Source organism: Saimiri boliviensis, chromosome 5 (genome assembly GCF_048565385.1).
Source record: "Saimiri boliviensis isolate mSaiBol1 chromosome 5, mSaiBol1.pri, whole genome shotgun sequence".
Classification (NCBI taxonomy): Eukaryota; Metazoa; Chordata; class Mammalia; order Primates; family Cebidae; genus Saimiri; species Saimiri boliviensis.
In genome coordinates, this window is record NC_133453.1 from 36930905 (window position 1) to 36935194 (window position 4290).

Here is a 4290-nt window from a genome sequence, read left to right on the forward strand (position 1 = left end):
AAACAATAAAATATTTACATTTTGTCATCTGTTTTCATTTCTCTGTATGAAATAGGATTTTCAAAGGAAGTTTCAACCTGGTAGTCATAAATAAATGACTAAATTAGCTTTGATTTTAGAAGCCTATATTGATGATTGCTTTTCTTAAAAATTCACAATTTCTAAGAATATACAATTTAAACACTTGAATTACAGCGGTCAGTATGGATTTAAAATCACAAAGCATAACTAATTTCATGGCCTATAGAAAGCCTTTTTCTAGTTCTTCCCTTTTGACATAAATACAGAATCTCTGTGTTGTAACATTAAATGGAAACATCCAAGATAAATGAAATCCAAATTGCTGGTTTGGTTTTAAGATCCAGTGATTTTCTTTCAGATAAACCCCAGGGTACAATGAATTGTCATGGGGTTTTCCATACAGAGAAAAGTTTCAAAATTGCAGATTGAAAACCTCCATTGAAACAAATGCATCATGTCACTTGAAATAAGAGCATCTGTACATACTTCACAAAATAATTTTCTTTGTTCAGCAGAGGAAAGCCAGATGATGCAATATCTAGCTTCCAGCTGTGCCTTCCTCACTGGCAATTCAGCCTCTTTTAGTGCTATTTGAAAGACTCCTGACCACTTACTGTGCAATTTTGATGTGCTTACACTCAATTCCTCATCTCATCACTGACAAGGAAGAGGGAACAGAAATTGTATGATCATGCATGTGTCCACAAAGCAACAGAATGATGGTTATCTTTCCCTTAGGCATTATTTTTTAAACACAAACAGCACCAAAGGAAGAGGGAAATCAGTCAGAGGCCTTGGGGATTCAAATGAAGGAAATCCTCCGACAGGATGAAGCTACACATCCTATAGAAAGTACACAAATAGCATTCTAAGCTGGACATTGTTATGATTGCTCAGAAGTTTTACCTTTCCCAAGCTCTTTAAACCACGAATTGTTTCATTCTGCCAAAACAGATGAGCTAATAATTTGGCTGCCTGCTATTAGGAGGTTAAAAGACAAGCAGAGAAGTCCCATAAATAAAACATAACCAAAATATTTCAGTTGATTTCAACATAGTCTTAGCACTTTAGAATTGATAATATTATCAGGGGCAAATGTTGAATAACAAATACTCAAAATAAGAGTTTTGAGTTGAAACAGCTGTTAAATCGGCCATTTAATGAAGGAGAAAAAAATGTTCCAATTGTTTCATGATGTGAAGACATCTGAATGGCTAATAAGATTTTTAACTTTTCAAATTGGTATGGGAGAAGCATTGTTATTGATTGCCATTGTCTATCCTTTGATTGTTCGGCATCCAGAAAACTGGACTTTTACTTATTTTCTGAAACTTTGCCCCAAGATAGATGTCTATGCTCTGGTACAACAAATTTTTTCAATAAACGAATAAGATTCATGGCTTCAAAATGTCTTATGTGGACCTTCAAAGGCTTCATGGTACACCACCATGAAGATGTGTCCTTGGTTTTGACTCTTGGAAGCAATTATGGGTTTTTCCCTCTTACCACTGCCCTCTGACCTGTATCCTATCATGAATAGAGATGTGCGCCAACATCAAGCCCAAAAAGTTAACCATTCTTTAACCCCAAAAGCCAGGTGCATTTTTGCTTGCTGGTTTTGTTTCTGTTCTCAAACCAGCCACAACCTATGGTGACCAGCAATGGGGAGAATGAAAGGGGCTCTCTGAACCTGTCCCCAGCTTCCCTGCCCATCACTCGTGCACACCCACATCCTCCTCAGGCTCATAGGGTGACTTTAGGATGACCACTGGCATGTTTAGATTTCTCAGATGTAGGAAGAACTTCAAAGCACAAATTCTTTTCATGGGGACACAAGTTTCAAAGTCTGTTTCATAACTGTGCGCAACAGAAAAAAATGGGGCCATCTAGGGATACACTTAACATTCCTGGGACTCTGGACATACCACCATGCTCACCTAATTCTATAACTAGAATGTTATAGTAAGCTTTTGCTCTAAGCAATTCATGGTAGACAACTTAAATAGACATCAAATCTAATGTGCTGTGAAGAGAGGTGCTGCCTGTGGCTCCTTGGTTCTTTAAATGAGTCAGTATATGCAAGCATCTAGTGCAGTTCCTGGCCCACATGAGACCTTGAGCCCTTCTTCCAAATAAGCCTCAGCTCCACAGAGGTTGTGAAATGCCTCCAGCTAGTTTCCCATCCACTGCAAACAGATCTTGGCCTATACCTGCCCAAAGTCCACTTACGTCATTCCGTCTGTGTTTCTCAAAATCAGACCTGCAGACCACCTCCATCTCAAACACTTGGTGGGGTGAAAGTTAAAAACGCAGATTTCTGGACCCTTCCCCAGGCCTACTGAATCCAAAGCTCTGGGAAAGGGGCCCCAAAATCCACTTTTTAATCAAAGTAATTCATTAAAGCTTGAGAATACCTGATACAGAGTTTCACAGTTCTATCCCTTTATTAACTTAAACCTTGGAAAAAGAATTTCTGCACAGCGTCAAAGAACCTGTTACAAAAATGACTTCATTGTTACTTAAAGTTATGTTCTCTGTCTTTATGGATGGCTGATTCAAGAGGCATCTGAGGGCTCATTTCAGTGTCTTTTATACTGAAGTTGAGATTCTGTTCACTCCATAAATCTCTGCATTTTATATAAGAACCCATACTATTCATTTGTGATTTCATTTATTTGCAGGAAGAAAAAAAAATCTATCTGCTGTTGGATTTATTTGCTTCCTGTTGTCAGAAAATGAAAAATATATAACTGTGTTTCTCTTACAGCTTTAGCTACTGGAAATCTTGTAGCAATTTTCTTGCCCAAGTGTGGCAATCTGTTCAATTCTGTGCTCCAAATATATTTACTCTTTCTTCTCCTTTTAGGTGAATTCTGTTTTCTTTCACATTTAAATGACATAGGCAGTGATTTCTGAACCACTTTAGACAGGGTACAAATTTTTACCAACTAGAGAGCGTTTCTTTTTGCAGTGTTGTATTCTTGGCATGTAGCAATTCCTGAATGGCCACTTGAGTCAAGATTAAGAAATTGCTTGTTGTAGGAGGCAGGACTAGTGGTACTGTGTTCTGTCCAATGAGTCTCTTAATCAGTTTGGATACTTGGGTCCGGTTATATTTGTTTTGCTCATCTACTTTTACAAATGCAAACCAGAGACAGGGAGTTATGATTGGCTTCCAATGTTTTCAGAATCCTAGAATCCACTTGCCCTTTGTAGACTATGAATTTCTGAAACAACACAGCGTCTCCACGGCTACCTGACAAAATTACTAGCGCTGCCAGTGCCTGCTTCTATGCAACTGAGTGTGAGCTAAACAAATTTCTAGAGCCAACACAAGTAGAGGATTTGCGTCTCTGACTCCTGTAGGGGGAGATGTTGAGCATCCAACCGAAGCCCAGCAATATTGCTGGCAGTGGCCATATCAAGACTTGCTTTGGCGGTAGCCAAAGCTTCATGCATAGGAGGTGGCCCCATGAGTCATTTTCACCCCCAAACTTCCTACTGTTTATTAATCACTCAGGGCAACCACACATTCATGGCGAAGTTTTAGTTGGAACAGCAATGAATTTTGCATAACTTTGCTTCCCTGTATGAGTCCTCTGCTTTCCTCAGCACTCAACACCAAAGCACTAGTTACTTAACAGAGCCTTGCAATCCACAGAAGTTTCTTTTTAAATTATTTTATTTTATTTATTTTTATTTTTACAAAATTCAGGTGGTAAAATATGGAACGCTTCACCAATTTGCGTGTCATCCTTGCACAGGGACCATGCTAGTCTTCTCTGTATCATTCCAATTTTAATGTATGTGCTGCTGAAGTGAGCACCCAGAAGTTTCTTAACACATACATGTCATGAGACAGCTTCCATTTCCAGTTCAACTCAAACACAATGAAGAAATCCTCTTTGAAATATCCCTACTCAACTGTTATTATCCACACTACCTAAAAGCAAAATTCCTTAAGGGCAGTATGGCCTAAGGTTTAAGTACACACACTTTGGATTCAGAAAGACCAGGATTCAAGTCCTGGTCCTGCCTCTTACTTTATGTGTGTCATTAGGCAAGTTACACAATCTCTAAGACCTGTTTCTTCCTCTGCAACGTACAGATGTTAGTAGTACTATTTCAAGAGTAGTTATTACAACTAAATGGTTTAAGAATTAGCTGGGTGCGGTGGCTCACATCTGTAATCCCAGCACTTTGGGAGGCCTAGGAGGGTGGATCATGAGGTCAGGAGATTGAGACCATCCTGGCTAACATGGTGAAACC

At 38.9% G+C, this 4290-nt stretch overlaps 1 non-coding gene across 1 annotated transcript; it reads right to left on the minus strand.

Annotated features, from left to right (window-relative positions):
- Positions 1–3740: 3740 nt before the first annotated feature.
- Positions 3741–3847, minus strand: LOC120364387 (U6 spliceosomal RNA). The gene has a single exon (XR_005579649.1). It is a non-coding gene; the product is annotated as a U6 spliceosomal RNA (small nuclear RNA).
- Between the last annotated feature and the right edge of the window lie 443 nt (positions 3848–4290).